A 23,474-nucleotide genomic window follows, 5' to 3' on the forward strand; every position below is an offset into this window, starting at 1 on the left:
CAACAAATAAACTGGTATTTGTATAAAGGCAGTGACAAAAACTTTGACTACTGTCACTTATTCTGATTCTTGGGACATGTTTTTTAGTACATCATAACACATAATTACACATTTACACAATTTACACAGAGGAATTGCCACCACGTGCATTGAGGCCACCCTTCAGAAGTCATGTGAGCACAAGGATGAGGTAAGCCTTAAAACCAGATTAAAAGACTAAAGGATGCTGGATATCCCAACAGCACCATCACACCCGTGTGCTAAACCCTCCTGCAGAAAGTCAAGTTAAACAAAACAGAACCAAAATAAAAACAGAATGACCAAAGATCTTTGCATGCTATACCGTACGTACATAAGGTGTTTCACAATATAAAGAAAATAGCGAGCCGATATGATTTTATCTTGTTATTTGCCATCCCTTGCAAGTTTTCAAAAGTGTGTGTACTAAAAAGCAACAGGAATAGCCATTATTTCACCATTCGTCATGAGAATAGGTATACTGAATGCCAATATAATGTTGTGTATGAGATACTATTGACACGTGGAAACGTAAACATAAGACAAACTGGGTAATGCCCCAATGTTTGAGCAAGAGAGCATGCTTAAAATGTTAAGAATGGCTATGGTAGTCGCATGGCCATACACTGTAAAGAATGTAAGTGCAGTTCTATGTTTCATAAAACACTGTTTTTGAAAAAAGCAAGAACAAGAAGTGAAAGAGAGACTGTGAAAGCATTTTCTTGTCAGGAAGGCCATGAATCAGTGCATCAGTATACCTTCACTCATCCATTCGGAGAGAAAGTATTCTTTTCTCAGTTAAGATTATATAAATTTCATGGTCTCACATGTGTCGTTGTGCATGAGCACTGTTCTTGTACTCTGTAAAAAAGTGGGCATAGTACCTTCAATAAAATTTAGTTGGCAGTCAGCGCTCTTTCCTGTCCTTTTTGTCTCTTCCTGAACTTCTCTCACTGTTACTAGAACACAACCACGATGAACCAACTTGCCCAGATTAAGCTATTGTTGACGAAAAGTCAGAGCATGAAAATACTTCAGGGGCTCAGAACCTCCTCACTACCCGTCTAGTTACGGCCCTGGTCTATGTGTTCCGAGAGTGAAGCACTAGTGGAGCTATCTAACTCCTAACGGTGAGGAGGTTTTGTGTATACTCGAGCTTGTTTCATGACATGGTGAGAGGTGGCAGGTTGTTGAAATAATATGCTGTGTGGGAGGTCAAGATTTTGATTGAGAACGCTGAGTATGAGCCAGTGACATTAGGCGTTCAAGACTTTTTGCGATATTCACTCTAGCATAGAACCTTGGTTGGTGGTTGACGTGTGCATTTGATCACATTGTAGTCTTCCATCATAATTTTTTTGCCACTTGGCGTCGACGCTCTTGAGTTGTACCAAAGTGATTAAGCATCCAGGTACAAGTATCTTCTGTCAGTGTTTCAATGAAGAGCTGAATATGAGTAATAGCTTCCATCGATACTTCTGGCATTGGTGTATGCACATTTCTTTTGAAGTTCTCTTGTAAAAAAGGCATTAAAGGTATGTTTTTGTGACTTTTTAGTGTTGGCCAGAACTGCTGGTGTGTCCGAACGGCTCTTCGATTGGTTGTGGTGTTGTCTTGTTCAGGGCCACAGAGCTTTCAGTCTTTTTTTATATTTGCCTTCACAGGAATGCTCTTTGCATGCTTCTTCAGTACTTTGTATTATTCCTAAAGCATTGACTTCCAGATTTTGATTGTGGTGCTTTAATCTAGTGTTCAACTTCACGCTAGCTTCATTTGCACGCAAAGCAAGAACTCAGGAGTATGGTAACTTTTGCTATGGGTTTTCCCTTTTCAGTGTACTGTATTTTTGCCTGTGTTGTCTAAGCGCTGACAGCCTCGTGCGACAGCTTTTTTTTTGTGCACTTATTGTGTGCCAATGACTTATTTGCCTCCTCAGCTAAAGACTTTTTGTATTATAAGAGAAAGCTCTGTCTGTATTGCTTTTGTCATTTGCTGATGGTGTATCTTCAGTATCTTTTCTCAGTGTACACTATACTTGAATGGAAGAGCAGCATGACTACCTTCAGCTGTTAGCAGGCTTTTAGCTGCTGTAATACTGATTGATGCTCCTTTCTCGGGCGTTCTATTTTGGATGGTTGGCATGTCATTGCTTCTTTTAAACTTTAAAACTGCAGGTGCACCTTTTTCTGGTTACACCTGGTATATTTTTCCAGTGGTTATATATATATATATATATATATATATATATATATATATATATATACATACATATATATATATATATATATATATATATATATATATATATAATATATTGCTAACTTGAGAAACAAGGCCTCTTTACGTTAGGTGCACATCAGGTGGGAAGAGTACTTCTATTACTTGCCAAGATTGCGGCCCCTTATGGTGGGAATTATAATGCACTGTTGATGTGTCAAATTCACATAGTATAATTCCAAGGCACTCGATCAATATCCAAGGAAGAAAATTATGTTCTTTTGCGTGAGTTTCCGCAACTCATAGTAATTTGTATGTAAATGAATACTTCATCATTCTTGGCTGTCATGTTTTATGGAAGCACATGTGCTTCGTTAATAACAAAAAAACACGCACGTTCACGCCACTGCAGTGGCGTGAGCGTGCATGTTTTTTTTTTTTGTTAATAACGATTTGCCCTATGCATTCACGTTTCTTCTTTTTTTGTGTGTCGTACTTCTCGTATTGCGCAGCCTACCGTTTTGGGCACACGTAAAAAAAGTACATAAAAAAGAAGCGTTCCACGCCGAAATTCGCGTTCGCAACGAGCTGGGCACCGACAGGGTGCCCTACGACGCCCACACACTCCGCAACACCTTACCAACCGTTCGCTGCGATGTTGTTGGGAACTCGTGTGGTTGTTGCATGAATATAGCGCGTGCGTGCGTGCGCACGCGCGTCTGTGTGTTAGATCACGGCAACTGCATATGTTGTATGATTCAGTCACCATAACGCAACTGACGACCCCCGCTCTTCCCACACGTCAAGCAGCAGCAAGTGCCGTTAACCGTACTGTGCTGTGAACGCAAAACAGATTCGAATAGGTCGCGTAGATAGCTGGCCCGACACATGATACGGTAAGATTTGCGTCAGATATTCGACGTCTACATGCACGCGTAAGACAGCGGTATCCGCAGCAGCTTCGTCATACGTATGGATAGCACCGCATCGGACGTCACGTCTGACAGAGAAACTTGATCGGTAATTTTTTCTCACTTAAAAAGTCTACCTTGCACAACTTCAACCAACGATTATGCATTTCAACGAGCTGTGCATGGTTTAATGATTGATTGATTGATTGTATGTGGGGTTTAACGTCCAAAAACCACCATATGATTATGAGAGACGCCGTAGTGGAGGGCTCCGGAAATTTCGACCACCTGGGGTTCTTTAACGTGCACCAAAATCTGAGCACACGGGCCTACAACATTTCCGCCTCCATCGGAAATGCAGCCGCCGCAGCCGGGATTCGAACCCGCGACCTGCGGGTCAGCAGCCGAGTACCTTAGCCACTAGACCGCCGCGGCGGGGCATAGTTTAATGACGAAAAGATAGTTCTAATATTGTGCCCGGCACATATATTACTCTCTCTCTAACTTGAAAAATCGGCGCGTGAATTGGGGCCAGAACAGCGCCAAAAAGCAGCACACGCAGAAATTGGCTCATATTCTAATATTATGACATCGTGATGTTGACTTTTCAGCTGACGCCGGCAATAACGTTCAAACGGCGGGCCAATAATGCCGGTCTTATTGGATGGCTCCGCCCATATTGGCTGCAACTTGTACAACCTGGCCCGATGTGTCCGTTCTAATAGGCCGGCACAGCCTATATGGGCGGAAAGTTCTGAAAGCTGGCCCAATATAACCAATCTAATAGACTGGCACAGCCATCATTGGCTGAATGTTGTTAATGCTGGTCCAACATAGCCGATCTATTCGGCTGGCAGAACCAATATTGGGGGTACGTTGTCAACGCTGGTCCAATGTCGCCGTTCTATTTGGCTGGCATAGCCAATCTTGGCGGTACGTTGTGAAAACTGGGCCGTTCATGGGCCAGGCAATGCCGATCTATCCCCAATATTGGGCCAACCTTCTGTGCTGCCTGGGAAAGCTCATACCGCTTCAATGAATAGAAAAGCGAAAAAAACTTTGAATTAGGAACTGCTAGCCAAGGCGATAGTCTCGTTTATGTTGGGCGTGAGGGATAATTTTGTACTGTATACTTTTTAACGGCTTGATGGCTCATATTAGAGTCATCACCAGTGGCGTAGACAGGAAGGCGGGAAGAGCTGCCTAACTCCCCCCCTCCCCGCACAGTCCAGGTACTTTTTATCCTAAAGCTGTGGATTGTCCTTCTACTATGACCGGTTTGTGACCACCCAATTTATTGATGACTCAGCAGAAGGCGCGAATGTGAGTGACAGAGTGGCAGACGGGTTCACGGTTACTGATAAAGCCTTCTGAACTTTCGCCCCACACATCATCATTCACTTAGTTTTGCATGTGCATACCTACATGCATACATACAAACACACAAGAATGTACAAGAAGTATGACTGTAGGCGCCTTCCACTCACACACCACCCCCACGCGAAAAATATCTTTTTGCTACGCTACTGGTATCCACACTCTAGCGACATTCATTGTAGCGCACATCTGTTGGCCATGGAATGCAGATGATAGCCCCATTTCAATTACAATTGCTCGGCATCAAGCTTGCTGCATGTACCTCAGGGCTGTGGAAGTCTATTGAAGATTGCCCTTGCAACTGCTTCATGCCGCTTATGTTAAGTATGGGCTGGTGACGCAAAGCGGCGCTTCTGTGTGTGGAAGAGAGAGTGCTTGCGCCCGCACGAAAAAGTTATCGTCGAGACGGAGGGTGATAATAAAGGTCAGTTGTTGTTTGAGACGTGAGCTGTTCACTTGCGCAGCTCTGCCGAGCGCCGCGTCTCAATATTGGTGACCCGGAATACAGACACAGCCACCGGAGTGTCGAACCAGCCGCAATATAGATTCAACGTCGACGACCAACGCCCCTCCGACAGTCTCCTCAGTCGACAGCAAGCCGGCCCCTTTTTAGGCTGCGGACCCCGCACTTTTGTTCACACAAGTGGAAACTCAGTTTGCAGCCAGACGAATCACCGCAGACCTTACGAAATACCACTACGTAGTCAGCAGTCTGCCGCCTGTTATAGCCAGTGAAATCGGGGATTTGTTGCTCGCACCACCTGTCGAAAACGCATATGCAACGCTAAAAGAAACCCTTGTTTGCCGAGTTACGCCCTCCGAACCACAACGACTGCAGCAACTGCTTCGCGGCACGAAACTCGGTGACCGTACGCCTAGCCAGCTTTTCTGGCGCATGCAACAGCTGCTCGGCGAGTCATTAACCATGACAGATGGAGCATTGCTCAGACAACTTTTTTTGCAAAAGTTGCCTTAGGGCGTCCGCATGGTTTTTGTGGCCTAAGAGCACAAGGATTTAACTGCAGCCGCCGAACTTACTGACAAACTGGTAGCGATGACCCCGCCCACACCCATGGCTGCCGTGCAAGCACAACAGCCTCTAACCGAACTTCAAGAGATGCGTAAGGAGATTTCTCGACGTGCCGAAACAGTATCAGCTTTGCACGCAAGCAGGAGGGTGAAAACGATAGCCGAGCCCAGCACGCCGCTATCGCAAAAGCTGCACGAGCATATCTGCTGGTATCGTCGGGCGTGCGGAATAAGTGCACGTAAATATCTCCCACTGTTCGTGCACTTGGTAAACATGATATGTGTGGTTTAACGTCCCAAAACCACCATATGATTATGAGAGACGCCGTAGTGGAGAGCTCTGGAAATTTCGACCACCTGGGGTTCTTTAACGTGCACCCAAATCTGAGCACACGGGCCTACAACATTTCCGCCTCTATCTGAAATGCAGCCACCGCAGCCGGGATTCAAACCCGTGACCTGTGGGTCAGCAGCCAAGTACCTTAGCCACTAGATCACCGCGGCGGGGCGCACTTGGTAAACAGCCGCGACAGGCACTGAGGGCGACCAGTGCTACTACGTTGCCTCCAAGTCGTCTCTCGGTATTTATTACCAACCACAACAACGCAATACGTTTCTTAGTTGACAGAAGCGACGAAGTGAGCGTCATAGCGGTGTCACAAGCTGAAAGAAAGAAACCTAGTGCATCGCCCTTGCAAGCTGTCAATAACATGGTGATAACAACATATGGCCGTCGTTCACGGTCGCTGAACTTCGGTTTCGGCAGAACGTTAAGCTGGGTGTTCATAGCTGCTGATGTCAAATTCACCATACTAGGTGCAGCCTTTCTCCAGTTCTTCGGTCTGTTGGTCGACGTCCGCAACAAACGCTTTAAGATACTGTTTCTCGGGAGCGGTACCAGGCACACAGTGTTGGCACCCTCTATCAGCCCGGCCTTGCTTGTCCGGCTGGAGAAGCATACTTCACCGCATTACTACAAGAGTTCCCAGAGCTGACGCGACAGCCACAGGCATTTCTAGAAATAAAGCACGGCGTCCTGCACAACATCGAAACCACAGGCCCACCAGTCTATGCAAGACCACGGCGCATGTCACCCGAGAATCTGCGGTTTGCTCGAAAGGCGTTTGCCCACATGATGGAACTCAGGATAGTAAGTCCTTCATCCAGCCCATATGCGTCACCTCTTTACATGGTTCCAAAATTAACGGACGGTGATTGGCACCCTTTCGGGGACTATCGAGCGCTACACCGGGTAACCCTGCCAGACCGTTACCCAGTCCCACACATTCATGACATGACCTTCTTCCTGCATGGTCTACCATTTTCTCTAAAATAGATCTAGTGTGAGCATATTATCAGATACCCGTAGCACCGGAGGAAACTCCCAAGACCGCAACAACAATGCCGTTCAGTATGTTCAAGTTCCTACGCATGCCTTTCGACTTGCGCAACGCCGGCCAAACTTCTCAACGGTTTCTGAATGGCGTTGTCCGTGGCCTCGACTTTTGTAAGGTACACCTCGATGATTTTATGATTGCTAGCAGCACTCCTGAAAAGCACGAACGGCATCTGCGCTGCGTACTTCAACGACTGACAGAGAACGTCATCGTTATCAATACGGCAAAAGTGGGCGCTTGGGGTGCCGACACTATCATTTTTGGGCCACAGCATTTAAAGTGCCGGAGCACAGCCCCAGGAGGACAAGGTGGAAGCAGTACAGCAGCTTTCACAGCCAAGAAACCTCCGCCAGATTCGAGAGTTTCTGGGACTCGTGAATTTCTACCGTAGGTTTATCCCGAGGTGTTCCAACATCCTTCACCCTCTCCACAGCCTACCTGCGGCATCTAGATCTAAGGCAACTGCCAATCAGTAGAACGACCAATGCACACAAGTATTCAGGATGATTAAGGAAGCTCTCGTAAATTCTACCATGCTCACGTACCCGCAGCCTGGTGTTCCTAAATGCGTCATGGTTGACGCTTCCGATGCAGCGATTTGAGCCGTGTTGCAGCAGATTGTGAGCGGAGTATGGCGACTAATTTCCTTCTTCTTCAGAAAACTGAGCCCGTCTGAACGAAGGTACAGCACTTTTGGTAGGGAACTCCTATCCATACACGCGGCTATCCGCTATTTCCGACATTATGTGGAAGGATAACAATGTTTTGTGCTCATGGATCACAAGCCACTCAACTACGCATTGCGCGCAAACTCCGATTAAGTGCGCACGTGGCACGGGAGCTCTGCCAAATGTCGTACATCGCAGAATTCACGACAGATATACGCCATGTTAGTGGCACGGATAATGCTGCTGCCGATGCTCTTTCGCGCGGTCTAGTGAATGCCATCAGCCTGCCGAGTGGCGTGGACTTCACCACACTTACGACGGCTCAACGCAGTGATGGAGAATTGAAGCGCCTATTGACGTCTTCAACCAGCACCTTGAAGCTGCAATGTTTGGCAGAGCCCACAGGATCCGTATGCTGCGACATGTCTACAGGCAGGGCCCGACCGTTCGTCCCCTCGAACCTCTGTCGAAGCATTTTTGACTTGCTGCACAGCCTGGCGCACCCCGGGATTGGAGCCACGGAACGGCTACGCAGAGTGAGGTTCATGTGGCCAGGAATACACCGGGATGTCCGACATTAGACACGAGAGTGCCTCGCAGGCCAGCACTCCAAAGTTCAGCGACATACTGTGACCCTCTTGGGATCCTTCCCTCTGCCAGACTATCGATTTGCCCATGTGCATATTAACATTGTGGGACCACTGCCGCTGTGTCAGGGGCAAAGCTACTTGCTAACCTGCATCGATCGCTTCAAGCGATGGCTGGAGGTCGTGCCCAATCCAGACATGACTGCTGATACCGTCCCGCGCATTTATCTTCCACTAAGTGGCCCGCTTCGGAGTGCTGGCAACCGTGACTACGGATTGCGGAACACAGTTTGAGTCTCTCTATTCGCAAGCGTCACCCGGCTCTTGGGTACTTCCCGCATCAGAACAATGGCCTACCATCCGATAAGCAACAGTATAGTGGAAAGGTTCCATCGTCATCTGAAGATGAGCCTGACGGCTTCTGCGAGTCATAGTTGGGTAGAGGCAGTTCCGTTTGCTCTGTTGGACGTTAGGACGGCTCTGAAAACAGATATTGGATGCTGCTCTGCTGAACTGGTGTACGAAACAACGCTTCGCCTCCCAGGGTAGTTTTTCGCCATTAGTAAGGACGAGAACGTGTACGCAAACGCGGACTGCACCGTGCGACTGTGAGACATTAGAGAGTTTTAGTACTGTGGAATGGTGCTACGTACGCATCTCGCAAGCGCCTTGCGTTACGTGGCATCGTTTGCCACTAATCGGCTTTTAGTGCGCCGTAGTATCCGCGTACGTAACGAGCGTGAAGCGTGTTGCGCCATCTGGTAGATCAAAATAGAAGCACGTGTTGCTGACAGCCAATGTGAACCAATCCAAGTGTTATAGCCAGATTATGGCCATATTTTAGGCCACAGAGACGGTCGGTGCTTGCCTTCGATGCCGCCATTTTGCAAAACAAAGTCTCGCGCTGTCGCGAACTTGTTCGAGAGCGGCGCAATCACCTCATACGTACGCACGCACGCATCTCATACGTGCGTACGTAGCGGCTGCGTACGTAATGCGATACGTGAGCGTTGTGGTCTGCGCATGCGCACTACACAGAACGTGGCGTCCTTACGTACGCAACGCCGCCACGTACGCAGCGTACGCAGTACTAACACTCTCTATTATGAGTAAGCTAGGCGCTGTACCTTTAAAGTCTGCGATGGGCAGACAAGCACATTACAATCGACACAGGTGGTCGTCACGACGTGTTTTCTCTAGACGGCGTAAAATCAGCACACGTGAACTCCGACAGCGAAGCACCTGCACCACCTCGAGCTCCATCTTCGCAGGCACCCCCGGCAGACCACGTAGCGCAGCCCCAAGAAGTCTTCAAACGGGTCACGTAGAGTGGACGGTGTATGAGACCCCCAGCGCGCATAAAATTATGAACCGCAGTGGGTCGTTTAAGTGCGGCCGTTGTGCGCGCACTCACTAGGAGGGTGGGCGGAGTCCTCTGGCGACGCGAAGCCGCGCTTCTGTGTGCGGGGCAGACGGCGCATGCGCCCCCACGAAAAAGTTATCTTCAAAACGAAGGGTGGTAATAAAAGTCAGTGTTGTTTGGGACGCGAGTTCACTTGCGCAGCCCTAGCGAGCGCCACACCTCAACAAGGGGTAAAGCAGGTAGAGATACATTATTCTAAAAAAATACTTCTCGAGTTTATGAATAATACCTTTTAGACTCTCCACCAATATTGATGTAGTTCATAGAGCTTTAAAATGAAATCTTGTGCATATTTTCTGTCCGACCATAAAGGCAAGCTTTTTGATGCTGAATACAAACCTTTTCGAAAAAAAAAAGTGAAACTCACAATTATTTTGAGACTATCTGCTAAATTTCACTGCAAAATTTTTTTTGTAGCACGTCAAACAGGCCACCAGCACATACTTTATTTGTGTCATTGGAATTCGCCATGTCACCAGAAAAAAAATTCCGAACCTGGCAACATTATTCAATATTGCTCAAGAGAAAAGCTCTTGTAGAATTGATATACATAAGTAAGTCAATATTTTTAGTCAGATCACTTCGATACTTTGCTGAACATGCCAGCTATTGAGTGCATTCCACAACGACTTTTGAAAAAAATTGTTGTTTGACTACTTTAAGCACAGTCAGCGCCATACTACAGACTCTCATAACCAGGGAGGAAAATTTTTTGGCAGCGGAATTAAATGACCAGGAGTTTCGAACATCAATAAAAAGGAAAATTTTTTCTGCGCTACTCGTGCTGGTCAAGAAAAAAAAAGGGTGAGTTATTTTGCATGGCATAACCCTAATCGTTGTATTGTTTAATACGTTGAATTGCTCCTTTTCTCCTTTTGCCTCAACTAATATTGTTAGCCAGTATTTTGGTGTGTTTACATATGCAGCTTTCCTGGACACCAGCGGCTTAGTTCGCGTGAACTACACCACGTGGCGTATCGACCTTAAAAAATTCAAAAGTCTCGCCATCACGTATAAAGTGACGTAGCAAGGAATAAAATATAATAAAAATGGTGCACACACCCTGTTATTGTCGTTTCACCTCAGTGCGCAGACTAAAGTGCGGTGTGTCGTGTTATCTCGAGGGCGAAGACTGGCAAAGAGTGGACAGGGTTTTTAGACATACCGTGCCAGACAGCTTGCAGCATTCTGCACTAAATGTCTGGCCGTCATAGACGCACCCTTGGTGTATCAAAAGAAGCATATTTGTTTATTGTCTCGTTGTTTCTAGTTTCTGTGCTGCCGTATCAGTGAGGATATTAGATAAACATGCTGCTTTCGGGGTTTCCTGTTTACTGAGCGTCAAGCATTATGCTTGGGTACGAACAGGACATCGCGGTTTTAGAATAACCAATAATTTGTGCGTGCTACTCAGGTTATGCTCGCTTGCTCCTTGCGTGGCGGTAAAATAGAACTGCCTAACTTTAAGAACGCTAGAAATGAGAGTATGAAAACAAAGTGTAAGAGATGTGTTTATTTGTTTTCATTTAGTTGTTGTCGAATGATGCTGCCTCCTCCAGCGTGGCGCCGTTGAAGCGGCTGTGGCTCGAACTTACTTAAGCAGTCAGGATTGCTTCCACACCGCACCATGATCTTGGTGTCGCGTGGACATTTTCGCTCGCGGTCAAGGCCAGTACGGATCGAGTTCGTTTCAGAGGTTAACCACTCATCGATTGAAAGTAACCATGCAATAGCACCTCACACTATGGCGTGATCAAACCTGCGGTTAAGCGCGCCCATGTCAGCCTGTCGACGCTGTCGGGTCCACATTCTCCGCACACTGTAGTCCTATACACGCGCATGAAAAAAAGAGAAAAATCAACAATGATCACCTTAGTGAAAAGCTTACGAGAGAGTAGACCATAACATAATATTGGATCACCTAAAATTTAAAAAACTTCTAAATATATAGTAAGATATTTGAAGGAGTGTTTAACTAGTGAGGAAACTTTATTGTTTAATAAAGTATCATTCTTCAAATATACATTCCAGGTTACCAGGAGTTCTTGAGGGAGCAGTAGCCTCGCTTTTTCTTTCAATATATTGCTAATCACTACTCTAAGGCATGATAAGGTATACCTACATGTATATGCAGATGATACGGCATTTTTTTCTTCAGACAAAAAATATACAATCAATATATAATCGCTTACAAACGTATAAGCGAGCAAATCATAACCGGTTGCAGGCTATTCATTTAGGTCCTAATGTTTCAAAGAGCGCAAATACAATTTCACCTTCAGGTAGCCCTGTCACCTTTATCTAGAATAACTTGCAACCTGCGAAAGGTATCACAGTTGAAAACGGTGAAATATTAGGGAATATATTGAGATAACCACCTTCTTTGGCATGCTAATAAGCGTAGGTGCACTGAGAGTCTTACGAAGGCTGTTCAGTATTCGATCAGCGATACGGAGAGAACCAGTAATTATGTTTTACGAAATCTACATACATTAGAATTTCCGTACACCAGTGGTTTAGCCCCGTATTAGCATTCGGATGTTATATTCTGGTGCACAGGGTTATAAATTGTGGAAATGGAGGCCCAAATTTATTCCTTAGATTACCGAAATTCAGATCCAATACGTTCCTCTACGTGGAAGCGAGGTTGTCCTCTCTTTTGTGCAGATTTAGGATACTAATTGTGAATTCATTCGTTAGAATTTATGAGAATGCTATAAAAATAAATATTATTTTCATGTATACATTAGTATGAGTGGTTTTCATGTGTCTTATTGACTTTGGTTTTATACAGCATGGTTGGGCTTCATGGACGCACTTTTTGAACCAGTAGATGTTAAACTGAGTTAAGTTCTTTGCATCGGCAATGAAGGACAGGACGTTTAAAATGTTTTTGAAATTATATACCCCAATCATGCAAAAAAATTGCATTACTATATAATAAACTAGCTTCTGCAGAGGCATTGATAGCGGACAAATGTAACAAAAATATCGTAACCACAGATGCGTCATACTCTGAAACAAAAAAATCTGGCATTGGTATTTTTTCCGAGACGTTAAATTGTTCACTCTCAATAAGACTTCCTGATTTCCGATCAGTTTCCTCAGAGGAATAGAATTATGAAAGCTCAGCCCATCAATATAAAGTGTGGCCGTAGTTACGGATACTGTATCTGTGTTCGGCACTCACTAAAAATAGCTATGCTCAATTACCACGTGGTTTTGGGACGTTATTATTAATATTGGGCTCAATTATATTACGAACTTTTCATTTTCTTTTCACTACCCTTATAACTCCAATCAGGGTAATCTGGGTACTGGGCCACAAAGGGACAAAAATTAATGAAAATGACGAAATAGCGGACGCTCCAGCAAAGTGCGCTCTCAGTGATCCGATATTCTTAATTATTCTGACAACAGCCCTCAAGATTCATGACAGATTGAGAAGGCAAGTATTAACTTCACCCTGTAAAGTCATTTATCACTCACCTATACGAGTATTGACACCTCTTGTTCTCTTGACGTAGCAATTTTCGTTCAACGAGAAAAGTGGTATAGTTACTTTTATAAAATTATGCTCTAACTTTCCGAAATCGAAATGTAGTATATGTGCACAGAGGTGGTCTAGCTCCGTCCCCTCTTTTCTAGTTTTGTAACAAGGACGAAACAACTGAAAACTATTTCTTATCATGCATGCACTTTATTTACTAGAAGAAACATTTTTAAAACGGCATTGACTCATTGCATCGAAATGGACTTCGTCATTTCAAATATTTTATCCTTGGGAGCCCCTCATCGTCGTTTTACCCTAGACCTCAGTTCTACGGTGAAATTTTTTTAATGATTGAAGGTGGTGTTGACATTAACTATCTAAGTTAGCCTAATAAAGTTAGTTTTCCTATCATACAAAATTCCACTCATAGATTTAATGCGTGAACAGTTTTTATATAAATAATTCATTTCTTGGCCAGCCCCGAAGAGTGAGCGTGAGCCACACATACAGGTAATCTTCATCATCATTATCATAAAAAGGTGGAGCGGCTCCAGGTGAGAAAAATAAGCAGAAGTGATGACAAAAAACGATTGATTTGATTTGTGGGGTTTAACGTCCCAAAACCACCTTTTGATTATGAGAGACGCCGTAGTGGAGGGCTCCGAAAATTTTGACCACCTTGGGTTCTTTAACGTGCACCCAGATCTGAGCACACGGGCCTACGACATTTCTGCCTCCATCTGAAATGCAGCCGCCGCAGCCGGGATTTGAACCCGCGACCTGCGGGTCAGCGGCCTAGTACCTTAGCCACTAGACCACCGCGGCGAGGCGATGACAAGAAACGAACAATAGCGAAAATAAAAGTGGCTCTGTACTGTATATTTTAGTGTACCTTCACAAGAGGAGACCAGAATACGAGTAACCACCGCTCGGCCTAGGCTGCACCAGAAGGTTTGGCCACTTTCGCGATTGTTATAAATTGTTCAGGATAAGACTACGCGCAGGACACGAGTAGTAAACCTTTTACTTGAACTTACGTGAGCACCAGAAATTACACGAAAAAGTTTGATCACTGATGTATAGAGGATTTAGAGAAACCAACAATGCGTTTTGGCACCGGTTCAATCACGACGGGCATGTGCTCCCTATGCTTTATTAGCCAATACATAGACACCTTCCCACCACCGGTCATATCTTAGAATTATTTCGGGCCGATGGTATTTTAAGTAGGACTCCCTTCGCACTATAAGCACGAACTGCGTCAGTAACTTTTAATTCACAAGTTGAAGCGGCTTTTAGAAGCCTAAACGAAAACGCCTGTAAATTGTCCAGCGTGCTTGCATATTATAGCAACGCTTCCTAGAATTTGACAATAGTATACAATGCATTCAAAGTTCCATGCTGCCACAGAATATCTCTGTTTGTGTGGGCAATCATTCTGTCAAAAAAATTGTTAATTTTTGTTGTAGTTTTTTGTCTGATTTTTTTCGCTGTGTGAAATCTTTTGCCATGTATACACTTCGCATGGTGCCAATGAATCTAATTAGTGCTATGACTCGCAGTATCTCATTGAACAGAGGCGCTGTTCCTTATCTAACGGAATAAAGTTGTTTGTACCATTGCAATTCACATTGCATTGTTGTGTCCACCACGCACAACTCCCCGTAGTTTACATCTTCCAACCTCAACAGGGTGTTTTAGCGAAAATCGCGAAGTAATAAAAAAATTATACATGAGCACTACACATCTCTAATTAGTGCAGTTTGCTTCTGCGCCATTTAGAGCATGTCAATATATTTGTTCAGTCTGTGAAGCTTTGAATTTCACAAAAATTGCTTAATGAACATTGTAATAGTGACTCTAGAAAAAATCTTTTATCTAAAACCTGTAGTGCCTAAACAGAAATAATCAAATTCTAATTCTTCAGTAAAACAACTCCACTGCTTAATTTTTGCCAGCATCGTTATAAATTTCGTGAAATTGAAAAATCACATCACTGCCGCTTAACGCGCTGCGTTTTTAGTGTCCTCAAATGTAGGTTAAAGGAATTATCAAATACTGCTCAGGAAGGAAAGTAGCTTCAACACGCTATGGGTGACTATAGGATGGACGTTTAGCGATGGGATAATGGTAACAATATAAAAAAGAAAAAAAAAAGATCACGAAAAAGCGGTCGCCACTTGCGAATGTGATAAGAGATCGCTCGCAGAATTCAACGCAGCGCTGGCATTTGTTTTTTTTTCTTTCCAGTGATTAGCGAGCAGCGAAAGGTTGGTGGTGAACTTGAGGCAAACAAGCAATGCGCCCTTGATCTAATCTTTAGCTGATGAATCATTATTGGTTTTGGCTCACGAACACTGTGCGGAGGACAGTCTAGTGAGCACGGAACACTTGGCTGATCGAATGTATAGGAAGGACATTATTGCGAAAAGCGCTTGTTGCGTTCAATTTTCTTTTTCGTTGTTCTCATTCAATTTGTTGTATAGTGCTGACATGCGTACCTAATAAGACAGAAGTATAGATGGGATGCATGTGGTCGTGTCTGAACTTAGCTTCTTATATAAGGATTACTCTTTGAACGGCGTAAAGGGCATTGCGGCACCGAAACTAGTGTGTCATCGGTTAATACTCCCGATGAAAATATGCTGATCAGGAGATCGCCCCATCAGAGCAGTGCTTATGGAGCTCAGTTGCTGACCCAGAAGTTGTGGGTTCCATCACGGCCGGGGAAGTCGCATTTCGATGGAGGTAAATTGGTAGCGGGCCGTCAGCTATGCAATGTCAGTGCACATTAAAGAACACCAGATGATCAAAACTTCCGGAGCCCTCCACTGAGGCGTCTTTCATAACCGTCTCGTGGTTTTGGAATAAAAAACCCCAGATAATATCATGCTGATCAGGAAAGCAGAATAGACTAAAGAAAGAACGTCTTCAACGAGTGTTGTTTCGCCTCACAAAAATAGTCCTGAAATCTTACATGCCTCTCGATTGTATTATCGACGCGCTTCCACCCCTTTCAATCAAGAATGGTCACGATGTTATCAGCCCGAGACACTTCTTCGTTTGAAAGTGGGGAGCGCCGAGAATTCAAGGAACGAAACGCAAGCCAGCCCCAAGGAAGCCGATGGAAGATATTTTTTGTCGTTACTATGGCAACTACGTGCAGCCACACTTTGTCGCATTTCTGCGTCGGCTTGCCTGTCGTTTCGCCGTCTGTTCTGCGCACATAGGCTCGCCCCACCATCGCGGCTGACCTCCGCACGTAAGCGAGACAAAGGAGAGGGTATTTGTACAATTATTATTTATGCTCGTGCGTTTATTTGTATATGTGCCTGTATACACATACAAAACTTTAGAATTTTGATAGCAGTTTAAACACCCCCTCCTTCGCCTACGCCTATGTTGGCTAGTGAGGAGTACATCACAGCAACGCGCCATCTCTAATGCCTCTAAGCAGCAAATCTACGTATATGTACATCGTTACATCCTACGTTTTCTAACAGCAGAAGTCGCCGCAGGCCGTTCGTTTTTGCCATAACGTTATCATATGTTTTCTGTCCTACGTTCCCATATGCAATTACCTTTCTTGGTACCCTCGCTGAGTACAGGAAAGGTGGAAGCGAAGTGAGCCTGTTCGCTATGGCACCCAGTATTGCAGTTAACCTAGACACCTCCGCTTTACATTCATTATTTGATTGATATGTGGGGTTTAACGTCCCAAAACCACCGTATGATTATGAGAGACGCCGTAGTGGAGGGCTCCGGAAATTTCGACCAACTGGGGTTCTTTAACGTGCACCCAAATCTGAGCACACGGGCCAACAACATTTCCGCCTTTATCGGAAATGCAGCCGCCGCAGCCGGGATTTGAGCCTGCGACCTGCGGATCAGAAGCCGAGTACCTTAGCCACGAAACCACCGCGGTGGGGCACATCCATTATTCCAACCAATTGTCTGTGACTAAGCTGTACTGCGTAGAAATGCTGCTTTTATACCTGCACATAATATTTTCACTTCCGTCATGCGCGTGGATACAGGGAAAAAAAGTATTACTGTTGGTTATTCCAGAGTGATCGCAAAAGCGAGGAATTTTCGGCAATGTATCAGTGGCATCCCCTTTCTATCCCGCTTTTGCCACGGTGTGATTGGATATGTTGACACTGTCGTGGCACCATATCCAAACACAATGGATGTGCGCGGCATAAATATTTATGAATATACAATGGGACTTTTTTAACGGTGCACATTGGGGCTGGAATACCGAGGATAACAACAGCGTTCATCCTCGATGGTTGCAATGTTATAATTAGGGCTCCGTGCTTTCAGATAAATAAAAAAAATAATAAACTCACGCCTGTAAATTGTTTCAGCATTCTGTTTTATCCATCAACTCCAATTTTAACGCAACAGCGTTGAAGAGCTCGTTTTGCAGAAATTCCGGCATTAGACTCGGCTTCGACGTCGTTGGTTGTGAGTGATATATTATATTATGCGTCACCGATGTATCGATAACGATGCAAATAGAATAAATAAGGAAAACTCCTGGATAAGGGTGGGGATCAAACTCGGATCGTTTGGGTCCGAGTGGAAATTGAACATGCGTCATTTCAGTGTGAAGCGGATGTTCTACCACATAGCCGACTGTCTGCTTGCGAATACATTGAAAATTACTTCCTTAGCTTTGAAATGCAGTGGAAGTGGCACATGCTTTACGAACACACGCGTCCTGTGTGCATGCTTCACAATCCAGCATAAAACATTGCAGCAAAAAAGCGTGGTAGAGGCGCCCTAGAAAATTAGGCGTCAGAACATGTGATTATCCTATTGACTTATCAATCAGTCAATCAATGAATTTTATTTTCATGAATAGATATATGCAACTGCAAGGATTATTTCGACCGATAGCCAACAGTGGCTAGTGAACGGTCTAATAAAATATGCAACATAAAAAAGTGTACAGGTCAGCTTTGAGGTAACAAACAAAAGAAATCAATAAATACAGTTAACACAGTAATACATATTTCCTTATAATCTTGCAGCTAGCTTTCTATACATAGGCACTTATTAAAAAATAAAATGAAAATCGAATCAAACGCACACATGCTTACTTGTCTTGACTACACAGAAAAAATGATTTACATGCCATGCTGAAATTGCGTGCCGCTTTAATCTCTAGGGGGATTGTGTTCCTTATTTTTGTTCCATTAGACAGCATCAGTCTTTTCCCGTAAACATTAGAACATTTGGGCAGATTGAAATTACTAATCTAAGCATGTCGCGTATTGCGTTTAGGAATGGAAGAAAAAGATCAGAAGGCAAAGGTGCAATTCTAATAATTATGTTATTTACTGAAACGGCAATTTTGTAGTCGCGCAACATCGGAACCGAGAGAATGCGTTGTGATTGAAAAATATTGCGTAGTGATTCACCTTGGCTTATGATTTACTGTGTACAATTTTGAGGTCGTTCAAGAGTTTTTGGATAACTGTTGTACGTCACACCCCACGATTCCAGACAGTAACCTATGTGACAATGGCACGATGAAAAGTAGAGTGTGCGAAGTATAGTGTGTGGAAAATATTGGCGAGCTTCTATTAGAGAATAGCAGCCATAAGCTACCTTTGCGCACACACTCTGTACTTGCTCATGCCAATGTAGATGCTTATCAAAAATGACGTCTAAATATTTAAAACAAGGAACTTGTTGAATAAGAGCGTTCTTTATTGTTAGGTTAAGAAATTCAGCGTCAACATGTTTCCTACGAGAGCGAAACCCCATATACTTTGTTTTAGTACAGTTAACAGTCAGCTCATTCCTGGCAAACCCTTCCGAAATGTTCAATAATTTGGTTATCACGTCATTTTGTAGATCTGCTAAGGAGTGTCCTGAGAAAACTAAGTGTCGTCCGCGTACATCAATGCCCTGAACCTCTGTAGGGATCGCGACACATCATTAATATAAAGAGTAAACACTATAGGGCCCAAAGCGAAACCCTCTGGCACCCCACAATTAATATAACCATAAGATGACTTGATGTCACCAATGACTACTTTTTGTTTGCGTGCCGATAAATAAATAGAAAAAAATCAACCGAGTTACCTTTTATCCCATAGGAATGCATATTTCCCAGTAAAGTGGAAGGACTAATAGCATCAAATGCCTATGGTATGGCTAAAAATACTGCTATTGCAATCTTGTTTTCATGTAGCGCGGAATTAATATATTGCGTAAGAATCGAAACAGCTGTTCACATGGACCTGTTAGCAACAAAGCCGTGTTGCTGGGGATAAAGTACATTTTGTTCACCCAGTAAGCGCCTTAATTGCGACAAAATTAGTTTTTTAAGTGCAGTTTTAATACTACTCAGAACAGATACTGGTCTGTAGCTGTCAGGAAGATACCGATCACCAGATTTGTAGACTGGTATTACTTTGACGGTCTTAAGTTTACAAGGATAAGTTTTAGAGGAAAATGCATGATTAAATATATGGCATAAGGGACCACACAAAACTTCTACATTCTCCTTTAAAATCCTTGATGATATGGCGTCATGGCCACCTGCCCTGTTTCCTGGTAACTTAATAATAAAAAAAAATCTTTTCCGGTGTTGTAATTGGCACTGACTGGTCGATGTTTACATCGCGTGTTGAGGACGCTTGCCAAGAAGGCCTTGCCTGCAGCCTGGAAAACACCATAGCGGAAGATATGCAAGCGTCCAAATGTAAATTACCATTTTCGTCTAAAATAACACAGTTTGACATCAAACTGGAAAGATTACGAGCTATACGAAGGCAATCTGAACGACGATACAGACGCACAAGATCAATTTACGATCTGAGGGAAGCAAGACGGCTCCAGAAAAAGATTTAACGACGCATTTACAAGCTGGAGAGCGAACGCGGGAAAGCATTATGCGAATCTCTAGACCCTCATAAACCGCTGTCATATATCTGGAGAACAGCTCGTGGTCTTCGCTCCTCTCCACAACAACAGCACCCTTTTAAAGCTTTGGCACTCCATCATGGAAAAACAGAACTCGAGGTGGCTGAAGATTTTTGCCCGAGCGTTGCCGGGAATATTATGAACGAGATCATCGACGCCGTGATCGTTCCTGAGACGCCATTACCAGAAATGGTCATTCCATTCACCATGAAAGAACTGGAAGGTGCATTAGTCGCTTCTAAGCGCATGTCATCGCCATGTCCTGATGGTATTACTTATAGTGCGTTGGGACACCTTGGACAAAAAGCCAGGAAAGAACTTTTAACATGCTTCAACAACTCCTGGCTCAGCGGCAGTGTTCCCCGAGAATGGAAAATAAGTCGAATAATAACACTTTTAAAATCGGGAAAATCACCATTGGACTTGACAGCGTATCGCCCTATTGCCCTCGCAAGCTGCCTCGGAAAAATGATGGAAAGAATGGTTCTATTTGGTCTCGAGTGGTACTTGAAACGATACACCAAATACCCTTCTTGCATGGCAAGCTTTCGTCGGGGCCGCTCCTCCATCGACTGTGTCCTTGACTTATCGACATTTGTTCAGCAAGAAACAAGTCGCAAGCGCATATCAGTGGCACTCTTTCTTGACGTGAAGGGTGCATATGATAATGTAGCTCACGATGCCATCCTCACTTTTCTTGCAGCAATGGGCATTGGTGGACGAATGTTTCAATGGATAAAAGATTATATAACTGGCAGGGGTTTCTTTGTGCAAACAGATGAGGGTACATGTGCTGAACATTACACCTACTGAGGAGTACCTCAGGGAGGTGTTTTAAGCCCCCCATTGTTCAATGTTGCCCTCATTAGTCTGGTGAAGGTTCTGCCAAAGTCGGTGTGCCTATCCATATACGCCGATGATATTTGCCTCTGGAGTGCTGCAGTTACACGCCCTCAGGTGCGTGCACGAATACAGCGGGCAGCAACCCTCACAACACCCTACCTTCAGAAACAAGGCCTAACTATATCAACTGTGAAGTGTGCGTTGATGGCGTTTACATGCACACCAATGACGCCATACCCTGTTTACATCAATGGGCAGAGTGTCAATTATGCACGGACGCATCCATTTCTGGGCATAATAATCGACAGAAGTCTTTCGTGGAGCCCGCATTGAGCGTACTTGAAGAAGAGACTGCTATCTATTATGCATATAATGAAATTCATGTACAGGAAAGCATGGGGAACTTCTGTGGCCTCCATGCTACAGCTGTACAGGGCGCTATTTCTGGGTCTAATGCGCTACAGCTTGCCGGTACTGACTAAAACTTGCAAATCCAATACTTATTCATTGGAGAGTTTGCAGGGTCAGACACTGCGTATCTGCCTAGGACTGCCCCGATGCGCTTCTACATATGCCACAATCATGCTTGCCAAAGACCATCCGGTCAGGACATATAGAGTTGTGGATTGCCTCAGAGCGCACATTCGACATGCTAGCCGTGTCCCCGACCACCACTTGGCCTTTCTACTCTCCGGAAGACCACGTGCTACGTTTTCAGACGTCATAGCCAAGCACCTAAACAGTATTCTTCAGCATATACGCCAGCTACGTGAATGGCATGTCCTTTGTGGCGCTTCGACCAGCCACAAGTACGCCTAGAAACTCAGGGTATCAAAAAAAGCAATCACTCCAGAGTAGCATTGAAGCAAGCAACACTGCTATTATTACATTAGTTGTACTTGGACCGAACGCAGATATACACTGATAGGTCCGTCTCGTCCAGCAGCTCATCAGGTGCCGCTGTTATTCCGGCTGCAGCAATGACAATCAAATTTAATTTGTCGCATATGACTACAACTACGGCAACAGAGCTTGCTGCTATAAGGGCTTCTTTACAGTATCTCGATCAAGAACATCCAGGAAAATGGGTCATACTCTGTGATTCGAAGGCAGTGCTTCAGAGTTTGCAGTCTGCCATGCGTAGGAGGAGTCATGAACAATTGGTACAAGAAATAAGACATTGCCATCATGAAGTTCTAGCACGAGGGCATGATATTATATATCAATGGCTGCCTGGACATATCGGTATTACCGGAAATCAATTAGCCAATGATGCAGCCCGCTCAGCCCACGAAGGAGCCCGTGTAGTCCCGATTTTTCTATCAAGGAATGATGCAGCAAGACAACTTTACCTGCTGGCTCGAGATCTCACACGCACGTTCTGGTCGTCTACCAGCTTTTAAAGGTGTCAATTTTATGAACTGGATCCATCGCTCAAGATAAAGCTACCATCACAACTTTCCCGCTCTGATGCGACACTGTTATGCCGCCTTTGGTTGGGTGTTGCATTCACAAAGGTGTACTCTTTTCGCATTGGTATGGCAGACACTTCTACATGCGACTACTGCGGAGCTGAAGAGACCATTGAACACGTCCTGTGCAGCTTCGCTTGCTACAACACCCAGCGATGCCAGCTCCGGATGATTTTGAATCAACTTGACCCCGGACCATTTTGTGTGCAGAAGATTCAAGACCTTGGGCATCTGCCTCAGTAGCGCAGAAAGTGACTAAAGCACTGCGACTTTACTTAAAGTCAACAAACCTGAGCGACCGCCTTTATACTGTGTGTGCTCCACGATTGTGCTTGTGATTGTGTGTACCTTCTCATCTCTCTGCAACCTCTTTTCTCCCCTACATCCCTTCCCCAGTGCAGGATAGCAAACCGGATGTGCGTCTGGTTAACCTCCCTGCCTTTCCTTGCATCTTTATCTCTCTATAATAATAACTTGTCTGATGTCATCCTCAGTCACATCACCTAGATCGAAATTATTGATGACAGTACAGGGTGCATTTATATTCGGCGGCATATGATCATGGAACTTCCTCGCAAGGCTGAGAGCAATATTAGTAAAGTAATCGTTAGTGTTGCCGGCCACTTCGCGAGTTAGATAATCAGGTATAATGCGTTCTTTGCTACCCATGCCAGTGACGTCTTTAACAATAGGCCATATGTTCTTCGTGTTACCATCTTTTTATAAGTTGGTATAGTAGCACTTCTTGGATTTTCTTATCATTGCTACTGACTTATTTCTGTAAAGCATACAATTTTGATGGTAGTATTCATTGCTCCTGTTATTTCTCCATTTGTCGTAGTAAAAATAATTAAGCTTCAAAACCTCAAGTATATTTCTAATCATCATTGAACATATGGCATGGTCGTAATTTCGGCGCGAACAGCTCCGCGTTGACCGTTCAATGGCATCCACAATGCATTGTACAATTTTATCACACTCGACGTCCACGTCTTCATGATGAGGGCATCAAAATTCGTACCTTGTAGTATTTTTGCATGGAATTATAGTCGACACGTGTTGTTCGTTTAACGGCAGGTATGTCAAGAGCTCAAATG

This window comes from Rhipicephalus microplus, chromosome X (genome assembly GCF_043290135.1).
Source record: "Rhipicephalus microplus isolate Deutch F79 chromosome X, USDA_Rmic, whole genome shotgun sequence".
NCBI classification, from domain to species: Eukaryota; Metazoa; Arthropoda; class Arachnida; order Ixodida; family Ixodidae; genus Rhipicephalus; species Rhipicephalus microplus.